Source organism: Ostrea edulis, chromosome 6 (genome assembly GCF_947568905.1).
Source record: "Ostrea edulis chromosome 6, xbOstEdul1.1, whole genome shotgun sequence".
In the NCBI taxonomy this organism is placed as follows: domain Eukaryota; kingdom Metazoa; phylum Mollusca; class Bivalvia; order Ostreida; family Ostreidae; genus Ostrea; species Ostrea edulis.
In genome coordinates, this window is record NC_079169.1 from 18,511,043 (window position 1) to 18,526,042 (window position 15,000).

At 35.9% G+C, this 15,000-nt stretch overlaps 1 long non-coding RNA gene and 1 pseudogene across 1 annotated transcript; one reads left to right on the forward strand and one right to left on the reverse strand.

Annotated features, from left to right (window-relative positions):
* The first annotated feature begins 5,247 nt into the window (after positions 1-5,247).
* On the forward strand, positions 5,248-6,100 carry LOC130047175 (uncharacterized). Its single transcript, XR_008796226.1, has 2 exons — positions 5,248-5,691; positions 6,016-6,100. It is a non-coding gene; the product is annotated as an uncharacterized LOC130047175 (long non-coding RNA).
* LOC125647790 (E3 ubiquitin-protein ligase TRIM71-like) lies at positions 5,722-8,366 on the reverse strand (annotated as a pseudogene).
* Between the last annotated feature and the right edge of the window lie 6,634 nt (positions 8,367-15,000).

A 15,000-nucleotide genomic window follows, 5' to 3' on the forward strand; every position in this document is an offset into this window, starting at 1 on the left:
CAAAACTTGTTTTGATAATTTACTTTACAATTCTGCCTCCTTCAACACTAAGGCCATAACAAATCATAACAGTCCTCCAGATAACTACCACCAAATAAATCCCTACCCAAATTATTTACTCTAAATATTGCAACCCGGCCAATTGAGTCTTTGACCCATTTTTATAATTCTAATCAAGTACTTTCTTAAAACATGTATCAGTAAAATGATAAAAATCATATTGATACTGTCAATTTATAACATTGAATGCATTAGTGTGCTGCTCTCAGCTACGCTTTCAAGATCATCAGTGTTCTCTCAGAAGATCATCTCAAAATCAAAGGTTTCTTCATGCTGACTCAGACATTTTACCTCACGTTATTTAGAATGACAATAAATTTGTTGTGTAGAAACTTACTTTTCAAGTATAGGATTTTAATTAATAATTCTCTGCTTCTTATATTTAAGAAATTATAAGTCAGACCTCTTATCAGAACAACTTCCTTATCCCTATTGACCGAACAATGTTTTCAAACAAACGTGACATGTTCAGATAAAAATAGCACTTACTTTTGAAGACCTACATGTAGCTGGACGCCGTTTCATCAAACATCGTAACTAGTTGCGTAAGCTTAGTTTGGCGTAACTTTCCGAATAGACTAAATATTTTATGTAAGTGTTTCATCAAATGGCGTAAGATTAGAATTTACGCAAGTTTTCTACTAACTACTAGAAACACTATGTTGGGTCGAACCCTTACGTAAGTACCTACACAAGCAAAAATCATGACCGACTGTTAGCTGTTTGTAAATATAATATGGAATTTTTACTGACGAACTTTGCGTCGTGATCGATTTTTTCAAGACAGAATGCTTTTAGACGTTTACAATGATAAATATGTAAGGCCATAAATAAGGGTTATTTCCCATTGAAAACTAGTAAATTTATGGCTTGCCTTTACTGTATGATTATTTTTCACAAGTGTCTATCTGTACATGAATGATGAATGCATAGTGTTATTCCCAAATCCCTTTGTAAAGTAGTCCACCGTAAAGGGAACATTCACTTTGTTGTATTATATGTAAGCTATTTATAAATCTCTTCAAAACTTCCGCTCTGACTAACTTGGAACAAATGATTAGCGAGCCCGATTCAATTTGATCTCTGACGTATGGTGGGTGGATTTACGGGAGTGTAATGTACTATATTTCATGAATAGTTACTTTACACTTAGATCTACTAATTTCTTGTGTATCTTAAATCTTGAAAAAAATAGGATTTTTTAAAAATGATTTTTAAAATATCAATAATAAAGTTCTTCCAAATTAAAAAAGAAAAGGTCTTCTTAACAGTTTCATACTTGACGAATTTCGGTGATAAGTGATGTGCAGGATAATCCGTGCAGATATTTATTTCATGTTATCAAACAAAGAAAAACATCTACATGTATATTACATATCAGGCACAAATCGGAGAGAATGGGGGGGGGGGGGGGGGGGGGGGGGGTGTCACCCTGCGTTGCTACTCCACTTTTTTTAACAATAAGATTTTTTTAAAATTTTGTACTGTAAGTGAATGAATAAAAACTATTTATTGAGGTATGATCATGAGCATTAATAGAAGAAGTCTAACCCCCCCCCCCCCCACACACACACACACATATGATGTATGTAGAAAAATGTTTTGAGGACTCATAATTAATAATCATTAATAGAACACTCTAGCATCCCCATGATTGAAGAAAATGAAACCTGAGAGAGAGAAAAAAAAAAAGATTTCAACACCACCCACTCCACCCCACCTCCGAATTAGGATTTTGCAGATAGGACAAAACATTTTCTTTTTTGCGTTATAATGCAAGATAAAAAGATTATTTGATAAGCCAATATTTAATTTATGTTCCAACTGCACACACCCCCCCCCCCCCCCCCACCCACCCACACCCCGTCACTTTGGAAAACGATGGTACATGCCTGCCTGTATATAATCCCAAACTGTAAAATATGCACACATAATCAATTTGTTCAATCACATTTAGGCCTATGAGTCTACATTAATTATCCAATTAAAATATAAATATGTAGTTAATATCTATATACAAAGTAGATGTATCGTGTCGACATACATGCACTTATGATAACTTTTGAAATCATAAAACAACTACTTTTTGTAGATGAGATATAAAATATATACATAGGCCTATATAGATAAAAACAAATTTTGTTTATGGAGTGATATGTTTGATTTAGTACGCAGTGCCCAAATAGTATGGTATATGAAAATTTTAATGCCTCTGCCAACACGGCCACCTCTGTCTCCTCCCAATATTCTGCTTGTGCATTTTCTTTGCGTTCTTTTCATTCATTATTTTGGTCCAGACGACAAGTGAAAAAAAAGAAAGTATGATGTACGCATGCTCAAGACGTGGAAATTAAGCACGTAAGCTTAGTTGAAAACTTGGTCGAGTAGTAACGTATGCATGCATTTACGTCGTTTTGTGAAACACAGTTTGCGCTAAACTAAGATAATACGTAACTAGAATTATGTAGTCGGCGTAAGACTTAGCTAGTTGAAAATTTACACTTATTGATGAAACGGCGTCCTGATCACTGTTCGTTATCTTCACCTTTGTTCAGATAAAAACTTACTTTTAAAGACCATGTGTTTCTCGTAGCTCTTGGTTAAGGTCATACTGATCCACACGTAAATTTTAGTTCATGTAGGAGTTGTATTTCGTTATTCTCGCATAGTATGTCAAAATACTGGGTTTACTCATTTACGCTTTCTCTCACTGGACAACATGCTGCACTGTTTACTGTCGGTGGTCATGCGTCTAAACATCGATAGGAGGAGGCTCAATATTTTTTTGCAAGGGTCACAAAAAAGTATTAATTTTAGCCTTTAACCGAGAATTTTCAACTTTAGAAATGTTTCAAAATTGCAAAGTTCATAGATTCAATAATACAACAAAATTTGAGAAAGCTTTAGGAAAATTGTCATTTTGTGATTTGGGGGCTAATGAGCTCTAGTATCTCTTTGAAGAACTGTGAACAGTAAAATCTCAAGATGTTAAAAAATCATGAACAACAAAAAAAAAGAGTGTGGTCAGTGACCTATCATTGATTGACTGATCATGTGTAATTAACTCTCTGCAATAATCGTGGACATTTTATTAATACTGTTACACATCACTGGGTATTCTTCTAGAAATCAACTAAATCTGATTTTAACATATTTTATTGTCCAGATGTTTTAACAACAGGATTGAGCACCTGAGTTCCTAAACCTTAGAATGTTCTCTCCGACTGAAGAATTCAACATGAACTGATTGATCATATAGAATTTTTCAAGGCCTCTTAGATTTAGTGAAATGAAAGATCTCTGATTCACCATTCAAAACTTATTAGCTCAACTGAGCTGAAAGCTCAAGTGAGCTTTTCTGATCGCCTCTTGTCCGTCTTCTGTCTGACAGTGTCCATCTGTAAACGTTTTACCATTTTCGACTTCTTCTCCAGAACCACTGGACCAATTTCAACCAAACTTGGCCAAAAGCATCGTAGGTTGAAGGGCTTTCAAGTTTGTTCAACTTCAAATGAAGGGCCATGTCCCTTTCAAAGGGAAGATAATCACAAAAATAGGATGGATCATTTAAAAATCTTCTCAAGAACCACTGAGCCAGAAAAGCTGAAATTTATATAAAAGCTTTTTGACATAGTGCAGATTCAAGTTTGTTAAAATCATGGCCCCCAGGTGTATGATGGGGCCACAATAGGGGATTAAAGTTTTACATATAAATATATAGGAACCAATCTTTAAAAATCTTCTGATGAAGAACCACTGAGCCAGAAAAGCTTAGATTTACATGAAAGCTTCCTAACATAGTGCAGATTCAAGTTGTAAAAATCATGGACCCCGGGGGTAGGATGGGGCCACAAGGGGGATTAAAGTTTTACATACAAATATTATAGGGAAAATCTTTAAAAATCTTCTCAAAAACTACTGGGCTAGGAAAGTTGAAATTTACATGAAAGATTCCTAACATAGTGTAGATTCAAGTCTGGTAAAATCATGGCCCCTGGGGGTAAGATGAGGTGACAATAGGGGATCAATTTTTACATACAAATTTATAGGGAAAATCATTAAAAATCTGCTGATGAAAAATCAATGGGCCAGAAAAGTTTACATTCACATGAAAGCTTCCTGACATAATCCAGATTCAATTTTGAAAAAAACCATGGCCCCCAGGAGTAGGTTGGGGTCGGAATAGGGATCAAAGATTACATGCAAATATATCTAGGAAAAATCATTAAATATGAACCAAGGTGACCCTGGTGAACGATGTGGCCCATGGGCCTCGTGTCAGCAAGTTGAAGTTTCAATACAGGTTTTGCAACTGGAGTAAGGTCACAATATCAAATATCATTTTATCAAAGGGTCTTGTGATAAAGAATCTTATATACAAACTCCAAAGCCAAGGTCACAACTTCAAAAACTTTGATACTTAAAAAGGTTGTGTCACAAGAAATGCACACATGAAAAATGAAAGACCTATCACTCACAATTCAAAAATGATGAGAAGCAAGGTTCAAGTTTCACCTGAAGTTTTGAAATATAAGTCAGACTTCAAGGTCAAGATTGCAAAGTCAAAGACAATGGTGTAAAATTAAAGTTTCTGTCAGAAGGAATCTATATACAAAATCTAAAGGCCTTACCTTAAGTAGTTCAGGAGATACTATCTAAGTTTGGTTTTCTTTTAAAAAAATCAAATTCTAAGGTTAAGGTCAAAAGGTTGAAATCTCTGGTAATATCAGGAAGGTCTTATTACATAGAATGCCGATATGTGAAATATGAGAGCCATATACATTCACATATAAAATTTATGTCTATTATTGTAGTTCGACCCCCCACCCCCCTCCCTGAGGACCACATATTGAACAAACTTGAATCTGCACTACCTGGGCATGCTTGCATATTGATGTAATTAATCATGACCTTCTCGTCTTGTGAAGGTTTTTCCTCTATATATCCATGTAAAACTTTGATCCCCTGATGAGGTCCTACCCAACGCCAGACAGGCCATTGTTTTAACAAACTTGTATCTATACTATATCAGGAAACTTTTACATCAGTCTCAATTTTTCTGGCCCAGTGGTTCTTCAGAAGATTTTTAAATGACCCACCCTATTTTTACATTTTCTTGCTTATTTCTTGTTTGTACCTTCTTGTGAACAAACTTCAATTCCCTTTACCTAAGGATAAATTGTACCAGATTTGATTGAAATTGGCCAAGTGGTTGTGGAGAAGATGGCAATGTAAAAAGTTAATAACAACAGGTAAATTTCGATTGGAAAAGCTCATTTGTATTGTGGATATTGCCTGAGATAACTTAGTGGTTAGAGCACCTGACTAGTAATACAGGGGTCTCAGGTTAGATTCCTGGTCCAGTCATATCATGGGAACGAAGGGCCTTGGATTCGATTCCCGGTTCAGCCATATCTTCTTTTCCTTCCCATTACATTGACATATCACAAACTATCCTTGACAATTCAGTTTGATATGATTACACTTTGTTTATTTTGTAGGACGGTGGAGATTTAGATAAGTGGTGTGAAGTTATTGATGGTAAACAGAAGACGGTGACCTTGAATCTGAAGATTTGTGATGAAGACTGGACGTTTGGGGTCACTCTCTGTTACAGTACTACAAATCTAAGTAAGTACTCAGTAATAATGTAAGACTGAACTCTGTATCATGTTTATCTAATATATATATATTGTAAAATCAAACACATATTGAATTAATCATAAACAGAATAATGTTCTGTTAAACTCACAAACACAAGTACATGTTACACATCACAAACACAGGGCTGTAATTAATTAACAAGCAGATGTAATTAACAAGTAGAAGGAATTAACACAATTATGTAAATTGCATTGTGTTTAGATATGCAATTAACATGTTTCAGACATGCAATTAACACTGTGTAGAGCTGTGTAATTAACTCTGTGATTATAGATATTGAATTTTCTTTAGTTTAGCCGTGCCCCACTCAGCCACAAAGAGGTTGTCTCTGATGTCCACACATAAACCCCATGGAACACGTAAATGACAGTGAATGTAACGGAGGAACTGTCCATCCTGATCTAGGATGTGGATACGGTGATTGTCACGGTCTGCTGTCAGGATGTGACTCTGGCTGTCTGTAGTGATGCCGTATGGTTTAAATGATTGCTTGATATTAGAGGGATGACCAGTGTATCTAAATCGGAGTTTTCCTGACTGATTGACCACCACTACTGCTCTAGCTGACCAGTCAGCCACACAGATATCCAGGTTCCTGTTCTCACTGAGGTATTTAATGTCATGATAACCACCAGATGAATAGAGAGGACGACCCTGATCATCAAACTGAATGCTTTGTTTCTCTGTGGAGCCGGAGTAACGTACGACTTTGGATTGTTCTTTATCATCACTGTCCATGATAACCAGGAGATTGTTAGCCTAGGTATAGCAGACATAGCGAGGTCTCCACCCCTGTAGTGTGATCACGGTCTGTATCTTTTTATTCTTAATTAAATTCACAGTTCTATCTCTATAGTCAGTATAAACCAGATCTCCGTCCCGTGTCACTGCTATGTCTGTAGGATAGTTCCCTGACTTGGTTTTTATTGATGTCAGTAGTTTACTCTGGAGGTTGAGGAACTTGATGATTTCGTTCTCCCCATGTGTCCAGACTTGATCTTCACTCAGACAGCTAACACTGCGTAGTTTGTCATACCCAGTGTCTATGATGGCTTTGACGCGCGGCTGATCAAGCAGTGGTTTGACTGGAGGAGACGATACAGTTTCGGGTGACTTCATTGGTTTGACTGGAGGAGACGATACAGCTTCTGCTGACTTCATTGTGTCACCTTGTTCTGTGTTAATGGATAATGGTGACAGAGAACCAAACATTTCATTGAGCTGATCTTTGTTTATTTTCTGAGCAGACAAACTGGGTACTGTAACTCGGACTTTAGGCGGTAATGTTCTAAATTCGCAATTCCTAGATTTGTAAGTAGAGGTTAAGGAGACGTCATTGGATTTTAGGATGGATTTCAAGTCGGACATGATCTGTTTGAGTTCAGTAATTTTCTGTGTGATTTCTTCTGTATTTTTATTTAGTGCATCCAGATGTTTAGTTTTCATCTCCGCAATGGCGGATTTCCGCTGGTTGACAATGGCGGTGATCTCTCGGTGTAAGAGTTCTCCTTGTTGGTCAGCGGCTGTGGTCAGTTTCCCATATTTCGTTTCTAATTCCACTTTCTCAGTTTGGACATCGGACGCCATTTCTTCATATCGGGGATAAATCCTGCATTCGAGTTCTTCCAGATCTTTTTGTAAACTTTTTGTTTTAGAGCTGAGTTTTTCCAAAAATTCTGATAATTTGTGACCTTCGTGTTTACTTGAGGAGATGCAGGTAGAACAGACAGGAATGTCGCATTCCTCGCAGTGAAGTTTGCAGTGTTTTTCAGCGTGTTTCGGACATTTTGGGTAGTTAGGGGTAGCCTTTCTCTGTAAAAACGGCACAACATTGTGTCTTTTAGACAAGTCTGAGATATGTTTCCCTACACAGTTAACACAGAGATTTATATTATAAAGTTCACAATGACTCTGTAGGGGGACAGTTTCCCAGAGGTCACACAGTAGGACTTCCTGAGCACTGCGCCGGGGATGCATTTCTGATGCCGGGATCACTCGAGAAGTTTACTGTCGATAAAAAAGGAATCTTATTAGAAATTTTGACAGGTCGAAACAATTGACGAGCTAGAATTACAGTATGATATGAAACACTGCGGTCATTAAATTTGATATTTCAAATGAAATGATATGTTAGAGGCATCGATATATACCCCCTCCCCCCTTGAATTTTATGAAATTAGTAACGAAGTGAGGAGATCCATTCCATTGATCACAGATTACTATCTTAGTGATCAGATCTATCTCCTTAATCACACAAATATTGATACTATTGACACTACAATGTCAAAATACATATCTTTAATTTAGTCTCACTTTAAAATCCAACATGGCCTCCCTGTTATTTTGACCTTCCGTCTAGTCCTGAGAATTGAATACCTGTGCGGCGTGTCAGCCTGTATATACTATTTACGTGTTATCACTTGAGTAAATAGTTTTAAAGTTTGTTTGACCTAGTTCATGTTGCGTAGCTGTGTCAACATTTCCGTCAGAAGATAGAATTTCCTTTCATAAAAAAATAAATGCAATCAACGGCTTTCTTTTTGTATATTGAAATTCCACCCCGTGTACACAAATAATATTTCTTTGAAGGCACAAAAGAAAAAAGTACAAGGTCTATTTGACGACATGGGGGGGGGGGGGGGTGTCATTCAGTAGGGCCTCGTTTTAACTCATAACAGTGAGGGTTTTCTTTTATCTTGACAACGCCCACCATGACACGTGACCTCTGTTTTCATCAAATATATCTGAAGATCTGCAACTTTTTCTTCTATTGCAAGGCGCTTTGTAAAAGGCCATTAACTACAATTGTGAAATATTTTACCTATGCACGGTAAATCGCAGTAATAACTTTATAGAGTTGTAATTTAACTTCAAAGCATCAAAAGTGAAACATATATGTACTTATAAACATTAAGGGACAAGGATAAAAGTTCAGTGTTTGACAGCTCCGTGTGGTAATGTTAAATTAATCAGGCATAGCGTTTTAGACAATAATCACTATCTGTTATTTCCATATGCAAATAAAGATATATTGGGTTGCAACCCCCTCCCAACTATTTTTAATAGTACATTATATACATGTAGTAGTTAAAGTTATGAATTGAATTTGACTTCTCCCTCATTTAATTCTTAGGCCGTTTTAGAGGATGAATCGATTTAATTTTTGATTTTGTTTGACAAGGATTTTTAAACGAAAGATTTTATAATTTCCCCTCCTGCTGCCCCCCCCCCTCCCCACGCCCTCAATTAAAAAAAAAATGTTATGTGCCTATTTAATGAAATTCAACGTTTTTTCGCCTTTAAGCACAGAAATTTATCAGTATGTTTTTTGTTGTAGGGGTATGAAATCGTTATCTCACCAGAGGGAGGGTTACACAAGCTATATTTACCTGCCAGGCATTAACATTGAATTACACACCTGTGTACAGATATAGAACAGGTAAATTACACGTGTTTTAACGTCCAGGAGAAGCCTGCGTAATGTGACCTCTGAAAACTTGGAAGATATCCTTTGTCTATAAATATTAAAACAAGAATAATCAAATTTTGGTCAAAAATTATTTTATCAGACAATAGAAAAATTACAAAAATTATGTATTGACTTATATGTAAAGATGATAGAAACCCTTAATAAAATGCATTAGAAACATTTTAAATGAGTGTGGATTGTCATATGTATGGGAAAATGAAGCTTTTTTAAACACAGACTGGTTAAATGCAAAGATATTACAAACACTGAAGGATCAGAGTATACAGAAATGGAATGAACTTTTATGTAATTCATCAAAAGCAATTAATTATTCCATCTTTAAAAATGAACCAAATTTTGAATTTTATTTAGATGAACTTCTTAAAATTAAAAGAGAAATACTCTGTAGATTTAGAGCATAAAATTTTAGATTACCTGTAAAGACAGGACGATGGTTAAGCATTCCAAGAAAGGAAAGAGTATGCACTTTATGTAATAATAATGAATTGGCTGATGAGTTCCATTATTTATTTATATGTACTGATGAAACTATTAAGAAATCAAGATTTGAAAACTTCGATAGATATTATACATGTACAAATAGACCAGATAGATATAAATTTAAACAGCTTCTTACTTGTAAAAATGTTATTCAGCTACTAGTACTTAAAAGATTATGCAAATTTTTAATGGTTATAAGGGAGAGGGCATGTCCTCCATGTTAACTGCATGCTATGTACAATATTGTATTATATATAATTATATTACAAATTACTTCTCAACAATACACATGTTGTATTTATTTGAGAATAGATAATTTTGTTGTTGTTATTGGTGAGAGAATGTCATGGAATACGTTACATTTCAGTTGAGCATCACTGAAGAGACATTATTTGTCGAAATGCTCATCTGCATGGTGCATCAAAATTGGTACCGTATAAGTTTTACATTATGACCCCTGGATCGAGGCCTCTACTGGTGAACTGTTAATCCCCGAGGGTCTTTACAGCCCAGTAGCTAAGTACTTCGTTACTAGCTTGAAAATACGGATGTATATTTAATTGCTGTTATAAAATTTAAGAATTCATTTCAAAATTAAGGATTATGTCCCTCACGCATAGCTCTTATCCTTGGACGAATTTGATTCCACTTTGTTGGCACACTGTTTTTCCCTATAATAGCTCTAAAACTTCATTGTTATTATACCCCCCGAACGAAGTTCTGGGGGGTATATAGGAATCACTCTGTCTGTCTGTCTGTCCATCTGTCCGTCCATCTGTCTGTCTGTGCAGATTCGTGTCCGGGCCATAATTTCTTTGTTCTTTGACTTAGGCATACCATATTTGGCACACAGGTAGATCACCACGAAACGATGTGTCGAGTACCTTCATGACCTCTATATGACCTTGACCCTTGACCTCAAGGTCAAAATTAAAGGTTTTTTTACAATGGATTCATGTCCGGGACATAACTTCTTTGTTCTTTGACATTGGCATACCATATTTGACATATGAGTGTATCACCATGAGACGATGTGTCATGTACCTTCATGACCTCCATATGACCTTGACCTCAAGGTCAAAATGAAAGGTTTTTACAATGGATTCGTGTCAGGGCCATGACTTTTTTGTTCTTTGACATAGGCATATCATATTTGACACATGAGTGTATCACCATGAGACGATGTGTCGAGTACCTTCATGACCTCTATATGACCTTGAACTTTGACCTCAAGGTCAAAATTGATTTTAGGATTTTGACATAGTCATACCATAAGACATGGGTTTATCACCATGAGACTATGTGTCATGTACATTCATGACCTCTTTATGCCCTTGACCTTTGACCTCAAGGTCAAAATTATAGGTTTACGCCTTGGATTTTTGTTTCGACTATATCTTCCATTTTCTTCTACAAAGGCATACCATATTTTGACACTCAGGAAAGGTAAATTATACCTATTAACAACACCCTTCGGGAGATTGGGGTAAGCGGGGGGGGGGGGGGGGGGGGGGTATTCTTAGTGAGCATTCCAGTACATCTTGTTTCGGATTTCAAGCATTTCAGTTGAGCATCACTGAAGAGACATTATTTGTTGAAATGGTGCATCAAAATTGGTACCGTATAAGTTTTACATTACGCATGATTTTGTATATCAATATCCATGTAGTTAAAATGTTTTGTTTTCTATTGTAGAATGAGTTGTCTGTGTACACATGTATGAATAAACCTGTGTTGCACTCGTGCATGCTAGATTACTCTACATTAGGTGTTCGAGTTTTATTTCCTGAATATTTTAGGTTTTGTTGAAATCGTGAAATACATGTACAACAGAAATTAGAAAGAAAAACAAAAACAACTTTCAGTGATTTAGTGAAGGAAAAATCAGAATATAATGCTTGTTAGGCCTACTGTATTATGAAGGTTTATATATAATTGACGAAGCCAATGATCCTCTGAAACCAACACACACAACATCACGACTATCGCTCGGAAAACACGATGATCGGGGCAGTGTTTTATAAATCAAAGAAAGAAAAAGTTTACAATACTAAGCCGGCCATATTTTGTATCCATTAAGTGAAAATAATGTTTGTTGTGTGTAAAAATATTGTAGGATTGATTACATAAATTATTTTGTTGATGGAGAAATGTATATGAAAACTTAATCGCAAACTTTATTAATAACGTTTGAGATACGGTTTTTATATTCATTTGTTCATGAACAAAATAATTTCTATATTTAACGCTTATAATTCAATTACAAGTTAAAGCTGTCATTTTCCATGAAATTTGTTAACAACCTGTCGAAATAGAAATAGATATTTGTGAACAAAGCAGAGTAATTTACACGCATGTCAGCCGCCAGCAACAGCAATTGTAGTTTTCTCTGTTTTACTGCAAGATACTCAGTTTAGGACATAATTTATGTATACTGTATTACAAGAACAGTTTTGAAAAATCAGAATTGTCGATCAACCTTGAATTCGGGGCTGAAGAAACGCTTACCACCTGTTGATTGGACGTGGACAGGTTCAAAGTGTGTGTGCCTGACACACTTAATCAATTTCTCACTATCACTGAATAGATTGTCATTATTATTAGCCGAGACTATTAGACAAAGTTTTGCTCATCGCGAGTTTTTGATAATTTGTGCATTCCCTTGCATAACTACGGTCTAAGTCCTCGTTCTGATGTCCACTCGCAGGGGCATCAGCAAGTTTTTGACATTGGGGAGGCAAAGTGGATCGAAAACCAGGAGGGGGTTGGGTTAACGTCTTTAATATAAGCCCGTGAACTCAAATGCTGAAGAGCCCGTGACTCCGATTGTAAACACATATTTTGAATACGTACATGTAGGCCGTTTATGTGTACGTTTTCTAAATGTATTGATAAACAGTAAAACGTTTACATTCTTTCCTTTTAAAGAATTTTTAAGTTGTGAAATATACTGTACAGCAAAACTATGAATTTCCTCGACCTATTTGAACTTAAATTGAGCTTACAACAGCATGATAAGATGCCCAAAGTATAAAGTACGAAGTCTGTGACTTTATCTACACCGTATAGTTTACAATTTATGAGGCCCGTGATTTCATCTACACCTTTTGCAGTACTATGTATGAAACCCGTGACTTCATCTACACTCTATACAGTACTAAGTATGAGGCCCGTGACTTCATTTACAATATATACAGTATTCAGCAGGAGGCCCGTGACTTCATCTACACCATATACAGTACTATGCATGAGGCCCGTGACTTCATTTACACTCTATACAGTACTAAGTATGAGGCCAATGATGTCATCTACACCCTCTGCAGTACTAAGTATGAGGCCCGTGACTTCATCTACACTCTATACAGTACTAAGTATGAGGCACGTGACTTCATCTACACTCTATACAGTACAACATGTATGTATGAAGCCCGTGAGTAGTTTCAATTACATTTTTCAGCAATTTGTATTTTTCATTATCTGTGTACACTTCAAAAGCGGAAAATGCCTGTATCTATTCATTTTCGCAGACTTTAGCCTTTTCAGACGATTTTGTGGGCTTTTGCTTTAGGGATTATTCCGTGTGCATTCGACCAGACTCAAAATGATTGAGAAAGAGATACATGTATATCTTTGACTTAGAGAGATGTCGCTTTTTGTTTGAGAGATATATCTTATGGACACCTAAGTTGTGCGGATTCAAGTCTTTTTTCTTCAAATTGATAAGATGTGGATTAGGATTGATCAAGCTTTACATAATGCCTATAGGAAAGAAAATCTTTTTAAAAAGTCTTCTGCAGAATAGCTAGACCATGTTAGTCGTATTGGTATTAAGGCACCCCCGTGTTGGAATGAATTAATTCAAGTTGGGTTATACTGTGACCCTTAGGGGTCCACAGTATGGGGTCAAAAATTTTCTTGGGATAAAAGATTGAAAAAAAAATCACAACAGGACCAAGGTGACTCATGTGAGCTGTGTGCATCTAAAAATGAAATATCAGGGTCAGATTAAAGTGCGTTATTGAAAATGGTTTCATTTTCTATGATATCCACTAGTGTTTGAAATGGATATTCCTTGTCAATTAGTACATAAATCCTAATTTTGATGGGAGTAACTTTTACACTTGCACATCATCTAGTATCAAAACTTCACACAAAGACTGAAAAATGTTTAAAATTTCAGTCCATAAACAGTTTTCCTTTTGACTTAAACTAGTTCTCCAACACTGATTCCCAGTGTAAGCTGAACATAGTCTAATAGTAGCTATACCTGGACTATCAATTTTGGGCTCTTTCAAAGAAGAGGGGCATAATTATATTGCTTTGCACCTGTCAGTCGGTAGACAACGTGTTGTCCGCTCAATATCTTGAGACCCATCGACTTGATCATAATGATATTTCATATGTGGTTTGGTTATGGGTAGAAGAGGACCCCTATTGTTTTTCAGGTCACATGGTCAAGGTTCAAACTGGACATAGTAATATATTGTCCACTCAATATCTTGAGAACCCTATGCTTGACAGACATCAAACTTGGTACACTGGTAAATCTTTAGGAGAAGATGGCCCCTATTGATTTTGAGGTCACATGGTCAAAGGTCAATTGTTGAACTGGACATAGTAATATATTGTCTCCTATATTTTAAGAATTATTTGCTTGATTGGCACCAAACTTGGTACACTGGTACAGAATAAGGAGTAGATGACCCCTATTGATTTTTAGGTCACATGGTCAAACCGCTCTTGACATAGGAAGATATTGTCTGCTCAATATTTTGAATTGGTGATACTACTATCAATTAAATAATGTGTTTGTATATTCCTTTTCAATTTTTGCCCCATGGTTGGGGGCATATGTGTTTTACAAACATCACTTGTTAATGTTTTCACAGTAATTTAGATTACAGTGTATCAGCCATGCTGAGACAGCTCTAGTTTGAACAGTATGGAACACCGTATTAACATCTAAACAAAAATAATTGAAGATATCTTAATTATTTGAAGATATCATTACATGTATATTGTTTTGACCATATTTTTTCCTGGGAGACATGAATAAAAAAAAATATAAATTTAAAAAAGCACAAGAGGGGTACATACTATAGCTATCGCACGCTTGTACTGACCTCTGATTAGATTGATGTAGCAGACGACCACATCATGACGTACTCACCCGTGTACAGACAAAGGAAGTAAGAGCTATCATTAAAATCCACCTATGACGTCATTCTTTTGTTCGAACACTCCATTATTTTTCAGGAATGGAGAGTTCGGAAAGTAGGTCAACCTTTATACAAGTAGATATAAAT